This window comes from Pinus tabuliformis, chromosome 6 (genome assembly GCF_031772625.1).
Source record: "Pinus tabuliformis cultivar Carrire ecotype Pingquan chromosome 6, CPIR1, whole genome shotgun sequence".
Lineage (NCBI taxonomy): Eukaryota > Viridiplantae > Streptophyta > Pinopsida > Pinales > Pinaceae > Pinus > Pinus tabuliformis.
The window spans coordinates 1,720,652,417-1,720,676,171 of NC_142292.1; the positions used below are offsets into that span (position 1 = coordinate 1,720,652,417).

At 38.6% G+C, this 23,755-nt stretch overlaps 1 protein-coding gene across 5 annotated transcripts in view; it reads right to left on the reverse strand.

Annotated features, from left to right (window-relative positions):
- Positions 1–23,755, reverse strand: part of NUP155 (nucleoporin 155) — a 228,102-nt gene that overhangs the window by 9,054 nt on the left and 195,293 nt on the right. The window lies entirely within an intron of this gene.

Genomic DNA, 23,755 nt, shown 5'->3' on the forward strand with positions numbered 1-23,755 from the left:
GATCTTTAGGTCGATTTTGGTCCTCTCGAAAAGAGGAATTCAATGCAATCATCATCTCCATCAAATCAATTGTCCAAAGTGGAATTTGACCATAGTTGCATATTTTAACACTCCCTCTCAACTAGGGAGAATTGCACCTACATCATGTCATGTATATCATGTCCCATCTTTGCTCAACTCTATTTGCTGAAACATTCTTGAATTTAAAGAAGAAGAATCATCAGGGAGCTAACACTACCACCCTCTACACCGTCGAAGAGCATATCTCAATTTGAAACCACATCGACAAGTACATCTCAACCCGAAATCTCAAGGGGGAGCTAAATATCTCTAACCCATATCGAGCAATAGGTGATATAGGGGAGCACATCTCAACCCATCCTATTGCCTACCGATCTTCCCAATCATGACCCTCAAGACTCGTGGTAGAACACCTGCTTCATAATCCGAACTTGGGTGAGACACCCGACTTACCAAAAAGTAAGGATCACATGCCCCCATGCCTCCTCAACCCGCTGGCCAGACGGGGAGGTACAATCCCAACAAGCCTAGCTTGTGGGTATGACGCTAACTGGGGTATACTCTACAAAGACCAAGATAGGGGAGCAACATCTCCAAACCTATGGGTAACATTTAAGGGTGATAATCTATTGTCCACAGATCCCTCAACCGCAAGAGCCCTCTATCTGAATTCCACACCCTGGGAGCTCAAACAAGGGGGAAGAGTTGGCTCAGTGTCCTTGATCAGCGATGCCCCTTATCAAGAGGGGTCATATCCATCAGTCCAAGCTGCACTCTGAAGACCAAGAACTTCCCTTTCAGCAAAGCCTTAGCGAGAATATCTGCAATCTACTCATTTGTCAATATGTGTTGGAGTCCAACGGCTCCTCTCTGAACCATGTCTCGGATGAAGTGATATTGAATATTTATGTGTTTTACTTGTCATGAAATATGAGATTCTCTGCCAGGCGGATCCCACCCTTGTTGTCACAATATATCATTATCACTATAGTATCTAGGACCTACTCAAATAGCTCTCCAAAGAGCTTCCTTAACCAAACTTCTTCGCAGTTAGCCATACAAGCAACAATATACTCTGCTTCGGCGGTACTCAATGCTACGAACTTCTGCTTCCTACTCATCCAAGATATCATAGCAAATCCAAGGCTAAAACAACATCCAGGAGTACTCTTCCTGTCGACAATGTTTCCTGCCCAGTCAACATTGGTGTATCCGTGAAGTCGATCATCTCCGACAGAATATCTCAGACCAAGTGTGATCGTCCCATGCAAATATCTCAAAATGTGTTTGGCAGCGATCCTGTGTGCATGGAGAGGCTCATTCATGAATTGACTCAATGTATTCATTACATAGCATATGTCTGGACAGGTGTTCACTAAGAATATTAGAGCCCAATCAACTGATTATATTCGGATGGATTCACCAAATCGGGTCTAGCAACTTCTCCACGTAATTTTTTGAAGTTCATTTCCATTGGTGTGGGTAGTGACTTGCATTCTGAAATTCCAAATCTTTCCAACAACTTCACAACATATTTTCCTTGTGAAACGAAAATCTCACTGGGCTTTTGCCACACCTCAAGGCCTAGAAAGTAGTGCATGAGTCCAAGGTCCTTCATCTCGAATTTAGAGGCTAGCTGCCTCTTACACTCAATCATCAGGGGCTCACTCCTTGTCAAGAATAGATCATCAACATATAAAACCAAAATTAACGACATACCTTGGACTACCTTGAAGTAGAGGTTGGGATCGACATCACCAAATAATTGTCTATTTGGGTGTACCATGCTCTGGGGTCTTCCTTAAACCATACAATGCCTTCTTCAACCTGCAAATATGTGTCTTTCAATCCTCTACTTCAAATCCCTGTGGCTACTCAACATACACTTCTTGTAATATGCCATGGAGGAATGCAGTGTTTACGTCCATCTGATGAGGGTTCATCCTTGACTTGCAGCAAGGACAACTATTGAACGAATGGTTGTATATTGAGCCACAAGTGCAAATATATCATCATAATCTTCTCCCTCTTTCTGGGAGAATCCTCGAGCCACGAACCTTGCCTTGTATTTCTCAATGCTACCATCAACTCCATGCTTGATCTTGAATAGCCTCTTTGAAGTCACCACAAATATCCCCTTTGGTCTCAACACAACATCCCATACATCATTCTTCATAATCAATTCATATTCTTCAACCATAACATCTTTCCAAACTTGTTCTTTCACGACTTCTTCAAAGGTGGGAGGTTCGGCTTGAATCATAGTGCTCATGGCTCTTTGAATGGGAGCTCGTCCCTCATCATCCTGTAGTGCGTCTCGAAGCCAAAGTGGCCTCTTCTTGGCGGGAGGATCACAAGGAGGAGGAACTAAGGGATCTATGGGCTCCATGGGATCATCAACAATATTTGTCTCAAATTCGAGCACGAAAGGACCATCTAAAATATCCATATCATCATCCTTCTCAGGAGGAGGAGGCGGAGGAAGGTCCCTTGCTTTTCTAAGGGCAACATCTTCATCAAATGTAACATCCTTGCTAATTTCAACCTTTCGTTGACAAGAAATATATATTCTAAATACTTTAGAATTTTCACAATATCCAACAAACTACCTTTTCTTCTCAAGGCTTCCAACTTGTTCCTTTTGTCCTTCGGCACATTAAAGTATATGAGGTACCCTATTTTGAACATATACGGCGACATTTGTTGCTTCTCCCCAAAGGAATTTCAGCAACTTTTGATTATGGAGCATGGCACAGGCAACTTCTATAATGGACCTGTTCTTTCTATCAGCCACTCCATTTTGTTCGGGAGTATAGGGCACAATTGTTTCTTTCTTGATTCCTTCCTTCCTGCAAAAATCAATGAACTCCTTTGATGTGTACTCTCCACCATTGTTGGACCTAGATATTTTGATTTTCTTCCCTATTTGATTTTCGATCAAAGCTTTGAACTCCTTGAACATTTCGAAAGCTTCATCCTTATGCTTCAAATAATCTTGAGAAGTCATCAATGAAGGTGATATAGTAGAGATGGCCACCAATAGAATGCACGAGCATCAGACCACATATGTCAGAATGGGTGAGATGGAGGATGTCATTTGTCTTGTTCTCGCTAGATGGGAATGGTCCCCTTGTCTTCTTTCCATTAGCATAAACTGGACATACTCCATCATGATGGGCTTGAACCATAGGAATCCTTGATACCAATTTCTCCAATTTCAAAAGAGCTTCGTAATGAAGATGGGCCAATCTTCGGTGTCATAGCTCGCTTAGATGATTAGTATCATGGAACAATGCTAAAGTGGTTTTCCAGTAACCCTGTAGAGTCCTTCATATCTTGATCCTAATGTGAATGCATCTCTCATAGGTGATCCAACGGGCCAAGTAAGAACTTTTCCCTTGACAAAGACAACCCTCATCACTTTGTCTTCCAAACTGAATATTGATACCAAATTCTTTTTCAATCCCGGCACATACATCACATCATGGAGCAAAATATATTCGCACGAATTCAAATGAAATTTGATGGACCCAAAACCTTTAATGAGATGAGTGGAGTTGATGGACCCAAAACCTTTACAAGTACAACTTTGGTGATCAATCATAATAAATGTTATTTATTGAATTTTGAAAGCTTGAAACTTTAAGATTGATGAATCACGAGACTCAATATGTTGTATGTTACTATGTTACTAACTTGGGGACGTGGTTGATGAAGATTATAACTTCTAGATGATTGTTGTTATATGGTTCAATCTATGTTTTTTTATGCTTTTTATATCTAATTCATAATTCTACATGCTTTTGTTGACATATATGTATTAAAATATAAAAATATAAATATATATATATATATATATATATATATATATATATATTATAAAAAAAACGCTTTGGGATTCGCTCCCAAACCGAGAGCTTTTGAAAATGTCGCTCTCGCACCCATTTTTGCTCCCGCTCCCCACTTTCGCTCCCAAACCGGGAGCTTTTGAAAATGTCGCTCTCGCACCCATTTTCGCTCCCGCTCCCCACTTTCACTCCTGCTCCCAAGTAACACTAGTGTTAGTGATCCCATGTCTCAAAGGATGAGACAAACCTCATCTGGGCCTCGGATCATCTGCCAAACCATGTGTACACTGCTAAGCTAGTTGGGGCATGTTTGTCCAAGTGCATCATCTCATGAATAATGTGGGGTAAAATGCAGACTGTTGGGGATGTTGTAGGTGCCCATAGAATGGAATGATTCTCTGCAAGTGATAGGAGTCCCATGACTCTTAACGCTTCACCTGTAGGGTGTCATAATGCTCCTCTGCTAGACTTGGGCCCCAAATAAGTTGCCAACCCACGATGAAAACCGTCTTCCAATCACACACAATGTCTAGTGTTCCATCTTCACCATTAGGTACAATATTCATTAATGCATCTAAGTGGACCAAGCTTGCTAGTCAAGGGAAAATTGACACTTCATACGAAGCTTCACCTTCCAAATTTGGGGCTTTGATCACATAATAGTGTTACCTCCCTAGGTAGGAGTGGCTAATGGGCAATCCTATTAAGTGTTCCTAGGTCCTAAGGGGAAAGACTAGTCCCTAGTACATCCCTCAATCAATAGGTGCCATGTGAATAGTGATGGAACGAAAGGGACAAGGGGTCTCAAGGCCATATGCCATGGTCAAAGGGGTAGCTATGATGAGGAATTCCACGTTCTGGGCATACATATGTGAGGAGGGAGTAATCGTGGATGCATGAGTTACCCCAACCTTTGTTTTACAACCCCTCTTATTGCCTTTTACCCCCTTAAGGGTGGGGCAATTCATTGCCCACCAGGGGTTGGGACATGCAAGGGTTCCTTTTCAATGATGTCAAAGGGCAACATGGCCCTAGGAACTAAGTGATGGCCATAACAATAAGAGGTAGAACTCATGCTTGGTTTTTGCCCATGTGCTAATGTTAATGTCTTAGCCATCTTTCGCATTTTATAATTTTCTTTTTATTTTGTTTCTTGCTTGTGGCCATGATATTCCTTTTACTTTTCTTTTAGTTGTATCAACCTCTCGAGGCAAGATTTGCAGGCCCAACCCAGATATGCGGACAAATGGAGGGGGCACGCTAGAACCCAGTGGACCCAGAGATGGGAATTGGAGTATAGGGCTCATAATGTACGGAGGGAAGTGATAAGTATGGAATGGGAAAATAGGACCATGCTATCTCAATTGAGGTTCTACAAGTAATGCCCTTCCTAAAGACGTGGGCCAATAGGGGAGGCCCCACTAGACTAGGATTAAAGATTAACCCCCCATTTAAGGCAAGGCAACAACACCACAGTCAAAACCCTTCCTTCTTCCAAGTCACCCAATAATCCATGCCAAATGTCCAAATGAAAAACAAGCATAAGCACCTGACTGCACAATGAATAACATACCTTTTGGATCAGATTGCCCACCTTCTAACATGTGTTCTTGATAAATGGGCGATGAAACATATGGTTGATGTAGGCGGCGAAGATGAAATGGGACATCACATTGGCTACAAGGTGGCTATCAAGAGCACTTGGTTGTCTACTGGAAGAAGATGATTAAGAGAAAAATTCTCCCAGGGGTACCCACTTTTGGTGGGTTACAATCTCAAAACCAAATAGCCTTAAATTTTATCTCTACTAGACAGTTAGGGCAGCTACTAGGGTAGTGTGTAAAGAGGCATTTTATTGCATGAAAGTAGCTCTAAATGGTAGGCCAATTTACCTAAACTATATAAAAGAAAAATCTAGCATTTTAGGTTGACTTGCATGCCCTAGAAGGGATACGTCTCCTTCATTTATTATTGTTTATACACATGTAACAACCCTAAAACCTATTTTCTTGAAGCATCCCTAGTCTCTTGTTAAAACCCGTGTTCCCTTATTGAAGATCATTGGTAGGGATTTTCTAAGGTTGTTATATGTGATTGCACGCCCTAATATTGAACATCATTCAAACCCTAACTTATAGTAGCCTTGTCATTGGGATAACCTTAGAGAGCTTCAACCCTAGGTTTGGATACTTTGGTCATCTTTGACCCTACCAAGCCCTCTATCCAGAATAAGTCACCTTGAACCTTAGCGTTAGAATACCTTATAGGTGCCATCGGAAAGCCTCCCTTGTGGTTGAAACCACACTAAATAGCAAGAGGAAGGTTGTTGAGGTGAAAGTGGAAACCCTTCCTCGTTGTTGCCATAAGGTTTGGCCCCTCGCCCAGTGAGGCCTTTCACCGGACCTACTAGATTTTGCGACAACACTGACCAAAATGCATGCAGTTTTGAACAAATGAGTTAAGATCCAATGGTGAATTCAGAATCTATCCTAGCTAAATTGCATGTAAAATCCACTAGTTCAAGCAAGTTATTTGAACATATACATGTTTGGTACAAATTAAATCTACATTGCCAGAAGCCAAACTAGTGTTGGACACCAATAGAAGTTTATTTATCTGTCCAAGGTTAGCAAAGATGTTATACTAAGCACAACAAGTAATATTCTTATGCAGATAACCTTACCAAAGACATCCCAGTGCTTAATAGCAAGAGTAACAAATAATAATATAGAGCACAAACAATTTAGTTATGCAAATTACCAACTAATATATTTATATATTTTATTAGAAAACAATATGATGAATTACAAAGGAAGGAGACCTTGGCTTAAATACAACCTAGGTGCCTTTACATGAGGGGGCATGATCTTTTGATCGTGCCCCTTAATTTAAACATTAAATTAAATTAATTTTATAGATAACATTGCCTTCCTCTTGAAAGAATGTTAGGGTGTTGTTAATGGAAAGCTTTGGTCTCCCAAGAGAATTCTTCTTCTGGTAGGACCTTCCACTTAATCAAGTATTCTTTGATTACTCATGATCACAACTTCTTTTCCTTGGTGGTGATGATTCCTTCTAGTTCTAAAATTATCTTCCCTTCGTCATCTAATGTCAGAAGTGCTGTCTGTGTTGCTTGATGTTAGCCAAGTGCTTTTCTAAGGCAAGATACATGGAAGACATTGTGAACACGACTTTTATTAGGAAGGTTTAAGTTGTATGCTACTTGGCTAATCTTTTTGTTAATGTGATACGATCCATAGTGTTGAAGAATCTAGGGCAACTGAGATTCTTCTAGTCATGATAACTATTTATGAGGTGTTTTCAACTTTTCTTATTAGCACAATTCTTCACTTGTTATTATTAGAGTGTGTCTTTTCAATTCATCAAATAGTTACCAAAACAAAAGAGACAAGAACACAAGATATTGGCTTTCTGCCAGGGCCAAAACCTCTCACACTTTGAGAGGAAAACCCGCACAAATTCTTCTTATAGAGATTCCAATTGACGAAGACCAGAACCAAGACCCTTGACCTATATTTCCATTCCTAGACCAAGACACAGTCATCCTTCTTCTCTTGATTCTTTGATTTCTTCATGGCACCAAAACATGATCATTGCAGCATTCCAACGTTGTGATCTATCCTTGAACTTTGGCCTCATCATTCCTTCATCATGTAACATTTTGCATCACTAATCATATTACTATAGCACTTGCTATCATCGAGCATTACTGAGCCCCACTGTCCATCCACATTCTAGTGAGTATAAGCCTGAGACAGCGAGGAGAATATTATTGTAATATCACCCAAACTAATCTGCACTGTGGTCACTGTAATAACCGATCTTCTTGTTGCCTAGATCACCGAGAAACTCAGAGAATATGTCGAGAACATTTTTGTGTATAATCTGCATTTTTCTGTCTTGTACCCATCCGAAATTTCAGAGATATGTCGAGTATATCTGTTGTGTAAATGCGAAGGTACAGGCTCCTATTTATAGTTGTTGGGTCATACATTTAAGCCGACCTGTCCTTATGAACTGACGTGTCATTTTTGTTGAGCCAACATGTCATATATATATATATACATTCTCCAAAGGTTGTGTCTCCATTTATTGAAGCTGAAATGAAGTTTGAGCATATATATATTGATGTTGTGAGGATGACTGTGCTTGTCTATTTTGGAGACTCTTACAAGTGTAACAACACTTAATAGACTCTGAATTATACATTTTTTACAAGATGACAAATCCCTAAAGACATCAAGAAGAAGTCTTTATGAAAAACACTTCTTGCTCATGAAACCCATGATGCAAGGAATACAATAAATATATTTGTTTCTTCTTTACATAAAATCATAATTACAAGTTGTTATGAAGATCGAACCTAGTTACACTTTCTTCAACACATAGAACTTTGGTGCCAATTTGTTTTTTCCTTTCTGTTTTAAGGACAATTGCTTGTAGGGCTAAAGTTTAACAAATACCCATTCTCCAACCTCAAATTCTCTCTGTTCTGTTTTGGTCAGTCCGCTGCTTCATACGATTTCTTGCAATATTTAGATTTTCCTTTAGTGCTTGGAAGACTTTTTGGGTTTCTTCTAATTGATCTTTAACTGCTGGAAGTTTTGTCTCGATAATGGCAAAATCCTTCCATTTAGGAGGCTCATAACCATACAGAGCTTGAAATGGGGTCATTTTCACTGAAGTGTGATAAGTGGAATTGTACCACCATTCAGCGAGGTGTAACCATTGAGCCCACTTATTTTGTTTGTTTGTTGCATAACAACGAAGGTAAGCTTCTAAACATTTATTGACAACTTTTGTTTGACTATTTGTTTAAGGATGGTATGTTGAACTCATGTTGAGATATGTTCCTATATGTTCGAAAAATTCCTTGAAGAAATTCCATTTAAATTTGACGTCTTTATCGCTAAAAATGACTTTGGGAAACATATGTAGTTTGTAGACATTCTTGCAAAATATCTCAACAATTTGTTTTGTTGAGTCTAATTTCTTCATTCCTATGAAGTGTGCATACTTGGTGAGTCTATCGACTACTACAAGAATTTTGTCTTTTCCATTTGACACGGGTAACACTTCGATAAAGTCCATTGCTGTTTTTTCCCACTTTTGGTTTGGAATTTTTATGGGATGAAGTAGTTTAGGGGTCATAATGTTCTCATTTTTATTTCTCTAGCATTGATCACACTCTGCTACATATTTTTGAATATCATTACTCATTCCTTTCCTAGAAAAATGATTGGTATGCATTATAGTAGGTTTTAAAAAAACCTACATGTCCTACTAACAACGAATCATGGGACTTCTTGAGAACTTTGGACTTAAATTTGGAATTTGGGCTTAGGTAAATTCTTCCTTTATACCACAAAATATCGTTTTTTCTATTCGAATGTTGAATTTTGAGGAGGATTATTGATTATAGCACATGTTTCTGGATCTTTTGAATATTCACTTCGAATTTCATTAAGCCAATCTAGAACTACAACCGAAATTGCAAGTAATGATGACTCTTCACATTTCCTTCACAGAGCATCTACTACTACGCTGTCTTTCCCTTTCTTATGTAATATATCCATGTTGAAGGCGATCATGACCATGTACACGTCAACAGTTCGAAGGAGTAGAGTATAAAGCATTGGCTAAAATTTGTTGAGTCAACATCATCATTGTAATCCTAAATTCTACAAATTATTGTAAAAATGATTCTAGTATGAGTATTTAGCCATGCAACAACACCTAGGCAAGTCTATGATTCTTGTCAAAGGGGTTCACTCTAGAGAGTTTTTTGACCTCCCCAATTATTTGTGTTTGTAAACATGAATAATTGGAAGAGTTTTTCTCCCAAATATACCCCAAAGCTAGGGTGGAATTCACTGATAAGGTCTTAGGTGAGTCCTAGTGTTATCGAGTCTATGTATTTTTATCATACTAGATCATGTGTCTTGTGTTACAGAATTTGGTTGAATCTTAGAAGGTTGTGTCTATGTGTAAATTCCCCTTCTAAGGGGTGATTATTATAATATCTTGACGTATAAGTGTGTTTAGAAACATTTTTGGTGAATTGTTCCTCATAATTAGAACACCAAACCAAAATATTTTTTTACACCCACTTAGAGGGTGGAAAATTAATTGTAAACATTTTTTTTACACCCTCTTGAGTCTATTAATTAAATTTTTGGCAAAAATAACAATAAAAGTAGTAGAAATTGTCAAAAAAAAATGAAGGGAAAAATTAATTATCCTCCAAGTGGAAAAATTATCAAAAAATTATTGAGGCTATATTTCAAAGGAAAAAATTCAATTCAAAATAAAAAGCCTCATTTCCAAGGCAGAAGGGCACAGTCCAGAAATTTGTTGGACCCAAAAGACTAATTTCTCTAGCAAAGCGAAATTTTTGGCCCAGACAGTTAAATATTTTGCACAATTAACGATAAATCTATTTTTGAAGATTCTCCATCTAGAAGTCAAAGTTTGATCCCTCTAGCACAGTAAACAAGGAAAATCGAATTCTAGTGGAGATTTATGCCAGTTTATCAAGGGTTTGAAATTTCTTTACAAGGGTCAAGCCATCTATCGAGGTACTAGCCGTTATTTTCGATTTGCAAGGGATAATCCCTCTCATTTTCTATATAAGAAAGCTTTTTAGCTCCTCATTGTAACTTCATCCTGTGATGTACTGAGCTAAGCTCTGCTGAATTTCTTTTGAGAATAAAGCATAAGTTTTTGGGGTTTCAATTCAATGTCTCTCTCTCTCAATGATTTATGGTAATGTGTTGAATGGTTTTAATGCTCTAATGGTTTATTATTGAATATTGTTGTTTCAATAGTCAGTGGTTGGATCATCTATTAGCATAAGTATCTTGCTTTAGGTGTTGGGTTCTAGAAAAACATTTTAAGCTCACTTGATCTAGCAAGTATATCTAGATCTTGAGGGTTTGAACTGTGTATCTAAACCTCTTTTGAAACTAACAATTTATTTTCCGAAGTGTGCAAAGATCTTCAGGTGATTCAGCGCATGGGCAAACCCCAAGTACATAGACTTTGAGGAGATCTTAACCTTGTTTAGCTTCTCGGCTTGATTTAACGATTTTTTTTTGTAGGGTTTGGCCAGCATATTAAAATAAAATTATTCCATCACTTATTTTCAAATTTCTACTTGGGCTATAAATGATTTATTTGTTATTTAGAGCTTAAATTTTCTTATAGATATTGTGTATAATTTGTAAATAAATTTTCTAACCCTTGTATTTTATTTTTTTCATTTTGTAAATAAGTATTTGGGATTTATTTCCAAATTCTTTCTAGATCTTGTGGATGGCTCTTTTTATATAACTTGCAGGTGTCAAGGATCAAAATTTCAAGGAGAAATTCAAAGTCAGATGATCCTAGCCCTCACCTAGCCTAGACCGCTACGGTTTGGGCAGTGTTAAGCCTTTGCCCAAAGGAAGAGAGCGTTCAGCCGAGGAAGGTTGATCTAGGGTCTAGAGTCCCTAAACTACAAGACCCAAGTCATCAAATCTCAATTCCTAGCCTCTTTGTGGGAGTTTCTAGCCATAAAGGGCTTATTTACTTCAAAAACGGGGGTTTTCACAAGTTCTTTTCTCATCGGAAGTTTCGTTGTAGGGTTATAGTCATCGTTTGGGCATCAATTTAACATTTTGTGGCTTATTGAGACTAGTCGCAAGGGTTGGAGGCCTTTTAGGCCTAGCCGCAACCCTAAGTAGCCTTTTCCAGCCATAGTTTTAAAATTCGGCCGATTCGAAACGGAAACGGCCGAGTTGATCCATTTCAATGCCCAGAATTGTGACTCGGTGGAGGAAACGGTTCGGGAGGCCGAGTCATGGCTGCCTCGGCCAACTCGACCGTTTCCATATTGACTCGGCCGAGTCATAACCTGCAGCCGTAACCCCATCAAAACAGCGATTTGTCATTTTTTTAATGAAATTTTGAAGTGTTTGCTGACTGGTTTGGACTCCACGGTGTTTTCTAAATTAGTTAAATTCTATTTGGGGTCCATTCCCCTCTCCTAGTATTGATATGCTATTCAAATTTCATGGTAATGTTAAATTCTTAAAAGTGACATTCTCCTTAATCTTCATTTTCATCCTTTTACTTAAATTTTTAACATTACCATGAAATGACTCGAGATGTTTGAGAGTGGTTCCGGCCTCATTATTTCATATGGAGAAAGTAGAATTTTAGATTTCATTCAAAATCCAGCAAACTTATCAATTTTTCAGGATTTCAAGATTGGAGGATTGCAATGTTTCCATTGAATTTTGTCATGTATTAAGGTATGGAACTTGTATTTAATCAAGAGCACCAATCCCTCTATGTACCTTGATGTTAGTGACATTGGTTGTCGAACTCCTTTGGGATTCGCTCCCAAATCAGGAGCTTCTGAAAATGTCGCTCCCGCTCCCGTTTTCGCTCTCGCTCCCCACTTTCACTCCCGCTCCCAAGTAACACTGAGCCAGATGATGTTGGCAACTCTAGCAGTAGCCAGTAGTACTGGTCACAAACTTTTGTTGTAGAGGCCATTTATAGCCTCCTTGGTTATGTGTTTTTGTTTTGATCTCTATATCATCATCGTGTATGTATTGGACAGTGCACTGGGTGCCATTTTGATATAATGGATATATTCATGAGCCTACTTTGATCATATGTTGTCTTCTATCTATATTCTAATGTTGTGTGTCTGGAAACATGAATGAAAATCTTTAAAATTATGTGTTTCTATAAAAAATAAATATTTAATGTATTTTTTACAACGACCGAGTCATTGAAATCGAGCCGGCCGAGTCGATACCGAGTCGGAGTCGGAGTCAGAGTCGACCCTCGGCCGAGTCCGAGTTGGAGTCAGAGTTTTAAAACATTATTTCCAGCTTAGTCGCAGGGGTTTGTAAGGCTCCAACCCTAGTCACAGCCTTATCTTGGCCTACTAGGCCTAGCTATAGGCCTAGAAGGGCCTAATAATATCATTAAAATTGGTTGTGCTAGCTAATAATTTGTTTTGCAGACCTAACATCATTTTTGCAAGGTTTTTGAGGTGGTCCATCGATCTATAAGGGTTTCAGTTTTCTTAACTAATTATTGGTTTTGCAGGGCTACAATCCATTCGGAAGAAGTTTTGTGGGCTCAAACTAGCCTTTAGGCCTATCTGCAGGCCTAGAAGGCCTTTTTTCACTCAGCCACAAGGGTTTTTAGGGCTGCCAGCCCTAGCCACAACCCCTAAAGGGCTTATCAACCCTAGCTGCTAGCATTTGGAGGCTTAATCCATTGTTGAAGTTGGTTTTAGGGCAAATATTTTTTGATTGCAGGTGTTTGGAAAAGTCTCGTTGCATCCTTGAAGGCTATTCACTTCTTTGGTATCTTAACTCGGCATTGAGACTAAGCCACAAGGCCTCAAGGGTTTGCTCTCTCCCTATCCTTACTCTTTTATTGACTGTCATAAATAATCAGATCTGAGGTCAATCATAACAATGGTGTGATCTCTAAGATCTAGTCCTAAAAGAGCTTAAACATACCTAAGAATAGCACATACTAATCATAACAGTCATTGGAAGTGTTTTTTTTTGGCTTTTTCTTTCATTACAACCTTGGTGACTAGTCCTGCTGATCTCATTACTACAGCAGTATAATGATTTATGACAGTAGCATAATCATCTAAGATCTAGGCCTAAATCATGTCCTAAATAAGCTTAGTAGACTTAAAAGGTCATCACACATTAACTAAGGACTAAATCATTATTGCATTGACTAATTTGCAAGTGATTTTGGGACTGTTTTCATAGTGGCAGTGGGCTGATGTGATTGGCCATGCGCTTGTTGAACTTTTGAAGTCCAGTGCATCTTCTTAATGATCATTGAAGGATAAGAATATTGGTTAAATAATTGCAATAGGTTCTCTTTCTATTTGAGGATAAGCTAGCTCTTGCATATTTGCATAGCATCACATGTTAGTTGCATTTGCTAGTTTCTTCTTGCAATATTTATCACTATTAGCAATCTCATCTCTCTTTGTACTTATCTCTATTGGAGCTTGTTGCAATTGTGCTTAAAGAAACATTGCAAATCTCTATCGTTTCTAATTGGCTCATATTATAAGTGACAAGAAGATATTGCTTTCATTATGGCGCTCTAAGTTTATCTTGTTCTTAATTGTTACATTGTAAATAAGAGAAATCCTAATCAGCACCTTGGATCAATGAGTATATTACTAATCATGTCTCATTAAAATATTGTCATTTTGTGATAAGCGAAATTTGAAATATCTTGATTGCAAGTGGTTTGATATTGTCATACTGGAGCATTTAATATATTTGTGATCTCATTGAAGCAACCTATCATCATTCTAGGTTAGAATTGCATGTTTAAAATTTACCTCCAAGCATAAGGTTGCTTATAAGAGAGATAGGACCAGCTTATTCACCCAATTTGAGAAGTTTCGACCTTCATTTGCAGTGAACACAGCCTACAAGTGACCTTGCAGTTCTCTTGCAGGCAATACCTTGTAGGTACGTAGGCATTTGGGTGGTTAGAACTCAAGGGAGGTATAATTAATGAGGCCTTAGCCTCCTTCCCTTGGACTTCTCTCTACAAATTGCATTCGAGACTAGATTAAAAATAATTTAGAGGAAGGATTCACCTAGATTAGGCATTTAACTAAAATCAACCAAGATCTTGCATTTCACAATAGATTAGGTCATGCACTTCATCTAGGATAGATTTTGCATCTTGCAGCAATTGTTCATTCAATAACTTGACATTTTAATTTTTGTTGTGCAAGTAATTAATTCTAAGGCACTAGTCTGTCATTCATAATATCAAGGAATCTAATCTGGTTGTGCTTAATAATCTTACTTGTCACATAATTCTAAATCAAGTTGCTAGGACATTCAGTTGTATCTCCTGAACTTGTTGGTTTCCAACGGGTTTCTCATCTTTCCATCCATAAGGACTACCCCCCTTAGCTTGCATTTAGGAGATAGCTTAAATTGAGAGGGCAAGGATCAAAGTGACAACCCCTGTCCTGAGCGTTGTTGCATTGGGTGTACAATCCAAGCGACAACTTTTTCAATCCCTTTTTGTTGTTTTGTAGAAAGCAATATTGATAATATCACTGATATATCGGCGATATTTCAAAATATCGCAATATTTTTCAGCAAAACGATATATCGCCTTGTAAATGTCGCGATATTTTCAAAATATCATCGATATCTCACCAAAATATCGCGTGACGATGGAAAAAATCGTCGGGGACGTGGGGGCCGAGCTACAAAACTATTTTTTGTGGGTTTTTTTTGTCATTTTACTTTGTTGGTCTTGCAGAAGGAAGGCGAAGAGCTTTGTGGTGGTTTTCTAGAGGGATTGAGGGTCAAACAACCATTATTATCTCCAACCAAAAAAAATTGTGGATCAAAGATTCAAGAATAGTGAGACAAATTTCATTTCTTCCATTAACAGGTATGTTCTTTAAAACCCCTATGTTAAAGATTTTCTTCATAGATTTAGGGTTATGCTTGCATGCCTCTTTTCCTACCAACATTTTGCTTCTTTGTTATTTTCCATTTGTTATGCTTTTCATGCCCATGAGCCAATAAAAGTGTTTTCTCCATATTTGGACAGCAAGCTTCATTTTTATTTTTTAACTTTCTTATGCATCCTCTTATTGCCATAGCTTCATTTTTATTTTTTAACTTTCTTATGCATCCTCTTATTGCCATTTTTCATTGCAAGTAATGTTGTAAAAAAATTATTCTTTAAAATGAGGTGGCTGTTATTTTTTGTGTATGGGGGTTTAATGCCAATTTTTTTGTTTTTTTGGTGGCCCTAGGTTTGAATTAATCCACTACAAATATGTCAAATCCCTTGGACCCATTTTGGGAGTATGGATAACCTAATAGTGGGACAAATCGGGCATATCTAACATGCAAATTGTGTGGGGACAAGATGATAGGAGGGGTTACGCAATTGAAATACCATCTAGCTACACTCCCTGGACATGAAGTTGGGCTTTGTTCGGAATCTAGTGTGGAGCTTATACAAAAAGCTCTTCAAGCAGTTCAGGAAAAAGACAGAAAGAAACAAGGTTGAATGTGCAGGTAAATCTTTTGGGATATCTTCTTCCGATTTTGAGGCTGAGTGTAGTGAGAGGGGCTCCATAGCGTCACCTGCTAGTGTTAATGCTACTAGGAGTGGGAGGTCACCTTTTTTTGTTCCACAAACCGGACATGGAGCACAACCTTCCACAAAATCAGTTGTTAAAAAAAGGAAGCAAGAAGTAGATAGAGTTATGGTGAGGTGTCTTTTCTGGAATGACTTACCTCTTAGTGTCACCAAAACCAGTCCATTTTGGCAGCCAATGTGTAATGTTATTGCTATTGTAGGCCCAGGGTACAAAAGTGCTACATATGAGGAGTTGCAGGGGCCAATCCTTCAAGCAGAGAAGCAAGACATCAACTCTAGATTTGCGGAGTTGAAACAGACATGGTAGGTGTCTAGATGCACAGTGATGTCTGATGGTTGGACAGATAGGAAGGGTAGGACCCTTCTAAATTTCTTGGTACATTGTCCTAGAGGTACCATGTTTATTAAATCAGTGGATGCATTAGCACATATAAAAGATGCAACATTGATATGTGAGTTGTTAGATGGGTTCATCCAGGAGATTGGTGTGTAGAATGTGGTGCAAGTCATAACAGATAATGTAACTAATTATGTGTCTATCGACAGGATGATTATGGAGAGGCACCGCACATTATTTTGGACTCCATGTGCAACACATTGTATCGATTTGCTGCTTGAGGATATGGGGAAACTCTCCTTCATTAAGGAGGTGATTGATATGGCTAGGAGCGTCCCCAAGTTTATATATAACCATGCTTTTGTTCTTAACCTCATGAGGAGATACACTAGAAATAAGGAGTTGTGGCGTCCTGCAATCACACGTTTTTCCACCAACTTTATTACTCTTCAATCTTTGCTTCGATGCTAGTTTGAGTTGAAGCAAATGTTTGTTTCTGATGAGTAGGGTGATTGTAGATACAGCAGATGGGATAGCCATTGCAAAAATGGTGTACATTGACACATTTTGGTAGGGAGTAGAAGAAGTGTGCTCAATTAATGAACCTATAGTAAAGGTTTTGAGATTGGTAGATGGGGACAAGCCTGCAATGGCTTATTTGTATGAGACCATGGATAGGGCCAAGGAGGCCATTCGTCCTTATTATGCAGACAAGGATTTTGTTGGGCTTAATAGACAGATGATGTTATAAGATGTGATTGATAGTCGGTGGACATGGATGCTTCATCGACCCATTCATGCAGCGACACTCTTCCTCAAGCCCACATTTTCATACAAATGCAACTTTGATTTTGATGGCGAGGTGATGGAAGGGCTCCATTCTTGTATTCATAAGATGGTACCTGATCCTGAGCTTCGTAGCAAAATCAATCGTGAGATATAGTTTTATTAGGATTGTGTTGGCCTATATGGCTTTGATGATGCTATTAGGGAAACGACCCTCTTCATGCCACGTAAGTGACAAGTCACGACTCATTAGAATTTTCAATTTAGAATTTACTTATTTAGAATTCTAGATTTTAAAATTCAATAATGTTTTATTTGAAAGTTTAATTATGTTTTAACTTTTTAACCTTTTTTATTTCTTTATTTGTTGTAGATATTTGGTGGCGAATCTATGGTGCAAGGACACCAAATTTGCAGAAATTGGCCATAATAATCCCGAGTCAAACATGTAGCTCTTCAGGGTGTGAGCACAATTGGAGTGTATTTGAGAAAATACACTCAAAAAAGCGTAACAGGTATAACTCTGAGCTTCAGCCTTCAATTGAGCAATTACATCTATTGTAATTTTCATTTATGACCCTCAAGTGTCAAGAGTCAAGACTCATTAGTTTTTTTGACACTCTTACATGTTGGAGTTCTCACACCTCAATGATTTAGTATATGTGCATTACAATCTCCGACTTCGATTGAAGCAAATAAAAAAACCAATGGATCCAGATGTCATTTCCTTAGACAATATTGATGTATTATCTCAGTGGAGGGTGGAGTTTGAGGTGCCCATCTTGGAGGAGTCACCTACATGGTTAGAGGAACCATTAGAACAAGGGCAGCAAGAGGAGGAGGACTTGGGGGAGGAGCAGCACGAGGAGGAGGAGGAGATTGTGGGAGCATCAGCATCAGCACCATCTGCTATAGATATAGGAGAGCACAGCTCCATACCCAGCAATCATTATTTGACATTAGGTGCAGGTCAAGGCCTTCTACTGCTAGGGGCAGGCTTGGCAAACAACCCATCATGTTTTCCCGTAAAAGGGGGAGAGGGCATTGATCTCAGATAGCTAGCTGCTAGTTTTATTTGTTTTGCTACATATAACTCATGATGATGAGATACTTTTATATATGTGATGTTATTTTGTATTGGTTCTCCACATTTGAGTCCTTGATTGGACAATTACCAGGGATTGGTAGGATTTGGTATCGCCTTTGATGTATCATTTTTATTTTACATCCTATATATATATATCAGTTCTTTCTTCATATTTATGTGCCAATGTGTTTATTTCATGTTGTTATTGCTTTATATGTTTAAAAATATGAAGAAGAAAAAAAATGAATATATTATTCATTTTTTATGTTTGCCGATATTGCCGTTAAGATGCTTTCAGTACCCTCTCGATATTTTGCCGATATGGATAGTTTTCAACACTGGTAGAGAGTGTTGTCTGTTAGAGGAGGTGTTGAAGACTGTTATGGTGTATTAATATTAAGAACTTACTTCCCAAAAGATATTGCATCCACTTGGCTAATGCATGCATAAGGGCGAGCATTTCCTTGTTGTATGTAGACTTTAGACATTCTCGCTTGTTGAGCTTCCTGCTTTCAAATGTTATTGGATGGTCATCCTGCATCAATACTGCTCCTATTCCAAAACCTAAAGCATCACATTCAATTACAAAGGGCTTTGAAAAGTCTGGAGTTGCTAATACAGGTGCATTTTACATGATTTACTTTCAATCTTCAAAACACTTTTTTGCCTTATCATCCCATTAAAATGAGTTCTTCTTTAGAAGGTTTGTTAAGGGTGTGGTTACATGAGCATAGTTTCGAATAAACCTTTGATAGTATCTAGTCAACCCTAAGAATCCTCTCAATTTGGTGATGTTAGTAGGTTTGGGCCATTCTTTTATAGCCTTGATCTTATTAGGATCTACTTTTACTCCTTCCTTGGATATTATGTGTCTGAGGTACTCTACTTCTTCCTTCCCAAAGGTGCATTTGGACATCTTGCATAAAACTGATGTTCTTCTAATATAGTGAGAACTTGTTCCAGATGTTGTAGATGTTCCTTCCATGTTTTACTATAGATTAGAATATCATCAAAGAACACTAACACAAACTTCCTTAGATATGGACGAAATACCTCATTCATGGTAGCTTGGAATGTTGTTGGAGCAATAAATTAATCTGAAGGGCATTACCTTAAATTCATAATGACCATCATGTGCTCAAAAGGCGGTATTCACTATGTCCTCTAGCCTTATTCTAATTTGCTAGTATCCAGATCTCAAGTCCAATTATGAAAAATATCGCCCTCCATGAAGTTCATCTAGCATTTCGTCTATGAAGGGAATCAGAACTTGTTCTTAATCATTATCTTGTTCAACCCTCAATAATCTATGCATAGTCTAAATGATCCATCCTTCTTTCGGACTGGAACCACCAGAGCAGCATAATGGCTTCTATTTTTGTGATGATACCACACTTTAAAAGATCCTGGACTAATCTTTCAATTTCATTTTTTTGATGATGTGGATACCTATACGGCTTGATGTTGATAGGGTTTGACCTTGATTTCACTTCGATTATGTGCTCGATTTCTCTTTCAGGAGGCATCTTCATTGGAAGATCTTGGAACAATTTTTTGCATTTTTGAATCAGTTCCTAAACTTCAGGTGCTTCTTTGCTAACTAATTTCGAAGCCAACATTTGCATCTGATGACACTACACTATATATGTTGGTGCTCCTTTTCGGATCAACTTCATCATCTGGTAGGATGATACAATTTGATTTTGAGGTGGTTGAAAACCATATAACTTATTTTCTACCCCTCCCATCTAAACTTTATAAATTGTTTTTGATGGTTGGCAGAGTAAATGCCTAGGGTTTATAGCCATCAGAGACCTAGGACCACATCCACTCCTTCTAGGTGTACATTGTAGAACGGAGATTCTAGATTGTATTCATGAATTTGCAATTTTACTTTATGGCATTTCCCTACTTTTTCGATTTTCTCTACATATGCTACCATTACCTTCATATTAGGCATTGGATATGTGAAGATGTTAAGCTTTTTTACCATGTTGGTGTCAAAAAACTTGTGACTACTCCCTGTATCTATTAGAACCATTACATTGTTCTTTTTGATATGACCTTTTAACTTCAAGGTCTGGGGCTAGGATATCCCTGTCATAGTTGATAATGATACTTGTGGAATATTTTCGCTGTCTGATTCTAGGGAAAATTGTGGACAATCTTCGACTTCTTCTATGTTTGATTCTTCGTTATTTGAATCATTAGTTGTTTCACATGTATACAGGTTTTTGGTCTCTTTTCTGTTAAAACATTTATGTCTAGAATCCCATTTTTCGCCACAACGTTTGCACTTACCCTCTTTCATTCTTTGCACTTCCAAATTAGTTTTTCCTCCTTCACGTAGTTGTGGTGGCACATACTTTGTATTCTCCACGTTACAAGTTTGGGGAAACTTTTGTTTTGAAAATACTATTTCAACTTTTGCCATTTGTATTTTTTTCATCTTTTTTTCTGCGGTTTTTTGCTTTTTGTTTTGCTTCTTCTATAGAGGTGATGTCATAACGCTTAAGCTCATCCTGGAGATGTGGTTTAAGTCCAGTGATGTATGACTGAATAAGTTGTGTTTCTGATAAACCAGATACTCGTGTAGCTAGAGTTTCCCATTCTCTAGTATATCCGTCCACATCTCATCTTTGTTGTAGCCTGGTGAGTGTCGTGAAGAACTCTTCTTCTTTCACACCTTGGAACCTATTAAAGAAAGCATTTATGAATTTCCTCCAACTGATAGCATGTGTCATTTTCTTCCACCACATATACCAATTATGTGTTTCGCCTTCCATTTGCATGGGTGCATGCCTTATTCTTTCATCATCATTGTCAATACCATAAATCTCGAAATAATTTTCTGCTCTATTGAACCATGCAACACTGTATTTTTCGTTATCGTCAAATTTAGAAAGCTCAAGTTTTTCTCTTCGTTGATATGTAGCAATTGGTGGAGCGAAGAAGGGGAATTGGGTTGAGAGCTACATATTTTGAAAATTCGTGTTACTATTTTGTGGATTGGGAATGAAAGATGTATGTGGCGATTCAGGGATACAAGGTGAGTTTGATGGGTTTGATGTATTTGAAGAATTTGGTTGTTGAGTCGCTTCATTATTTTGATGTAGTTGATCAGTTGTAATATTCAACTTTTGACAGATAAAGTTCAGCACCACCATTGCTTGAGTATGATTCTGATCAACCTTAGTTGAAAGGGTTGCTTGTTCCTTTTTTAGTTCATCATAATTTTGTTGGAGTTGATTCTCTATTCTCCCTGTTGTATCCTGGAGATTCTTCATATCCTCGACATTTCTGGTGGCATTATGCTCCTGTTCCATCAATTTTTTACTAAATTCATTCATCATCCAACTTAACTTGCTTTCTTAACTTGAAACATTTTCTAATGAAAATATAATATATATATATATATATAATTTATTAAATCAAATAAGTTAGACTATGAAAAGTCTAAACGATTAGCGAAACAGAAGATGGTGATGGTTGTTCGGAAAGGGCATGTTTGTCGACAGTCGGAAGATGGTAGTGGAAATACCATTAGTCAACGAGTGACAGGATTGTCGGGATAGTAGAGCAGATGAACGGGGGAGCAAAGCAGAGGAACAGGGTTTTCAGGGAGCAGAGTGGGTGTTTAGCAATTGCACAGGAAATCGGGAAGATGCGGCTGACAAGCTCGACAACAAGTCGTTTGTTTGAAATGAAGGCAGCGGCTTGGACAATGGTTGTTGAGATTTGGTAGCTTGGGAGGTACTTCAAGCCCTAGGGTTCGAGGTTTGGAGGTTGGAGCACCATAAAAGTGATTTGTGGACTTTGCACCCAAGTTGGTGGGTGTGAAACTATGAGGCATTTGAGTGATTTCACACATGGAGGTGTTAGACGACCCTTAGAGGAGAAAGGGGAAGCGAAAATCACTCAAATCCGAGGTGTCTATCATGAGATATTAATGTTTATGTGTAGCTGGTGAGTTTTGTGGCACATAAGTCAGGTCGGCTTCATGTGTTGGTGTGCCCAAAACATTTAGTTGACACCACATGAGAAAGGTATAAATACAAGGTGATTGTGGAAGCATTTTCTCACATCCATGTCCATCAAAACACATCCAATACATCTCTAAGGCAGCCACAATTAGTAGAGGACAAAGGCGTGGGATCAAGGGATTATTTTAGGTTTGCTTTTGTCTCCATTGCAGGTCCGAACTGTAGCAGAGGGAGGCTGCATGACTTGAGGGCATTATGGGTTTGTTTTATGGTGTGATTTTGTGTGGACAACCTTTGTTTTGCTATTTGCAGGGTTATGGCTCATTATAGGAGGTGGTGAGTCTTGTTTGAGCAGCCAACAAGAGAGTCACAGCCTGTACCTAGCCTTGGAGAAGGGTCGAGCCCTAAAACTATGCCTGGAAGTGTGTCGTAAGGCCTAAGGATGGTTGGTAACTCTCCTAGAAGGTAGCATTTAGGAGCATAACCAAGATAGAGGTGGGACGCAACTGTGGAAGAGGTTTTGAAGGACAAACAAGGCGCTAGAGCAGAGTGACATCAGCCCTAACCAGGATCATAGCCTACAGTAGAAGGGAAGACCTAGAATAGACATATGTATTGGTGTATTTGAGGTTGTTTTGGTGGTAGGAGAGGACATTGGTATTGGACACTCGTGGTCTGTTGGAGGGCAGCGTGAGAGTAGACCAAGTGTGGCCTAGAGTAGCACCTTGATGGACTAAGGTAGCTGCTAGGAGAGGCAATGAAGTGGAGCTCAAGGTTTGCCCAACCAAGAACAGTTGGTATAGCCCGTGTTCATTGTTGGAGAACCGACATTTGATAATGATAGGTGGCAGCCCTCCTGCCCCATGTTAGTCTTCATTGGAGCAATGCAAGAAGACTATAGTGGGAAGAAGTCCCTATGTAGCTGAGAAGCAACAGTGGGGAAGAAGTCTCAAAGTGAAGGAGCAGCTAGTGAGAATGAAGATCCTATGTGTTGGTTGTAGATGGACTTATGATCAGCTAGAGGGCAGATTGGAGAGCCGAGTTCAATGGCCTAAAGGAGTTGGTGCATTGATAGAGGCAGGTGTTGCAGAACGGAAGCAAAGGACCTGCAGTGCACATGATACAACAAAGCAGTTGTGATTGTCGACTACATCAGCTAGATTGTTAGTGTATCTTGTATCCTTGTACTAGTGGATGTATGAGGGCCACTATGCCTACTATGGGAGCTCTAGATAGTTGTATTATCAGTTTGACTAATATAACAAAGTTGGGTTGTTGTATAAATGTGTAAAACGTTGTGTGCATTTTGCGCTCTAGTAGATTCATTGTTCTATATTGTTCTGTTGTGCAAAGTAGTCTTGTTGTGATACTTGGATTGATAGTGTCAGTGATTTAAGATTCTATCCTAGGCTCCAGTATCGTTGAAAAACAACGGGGGTGATCGACTGCAGTGGTGGCGTTTTGGACAACACAAATGGCAGAA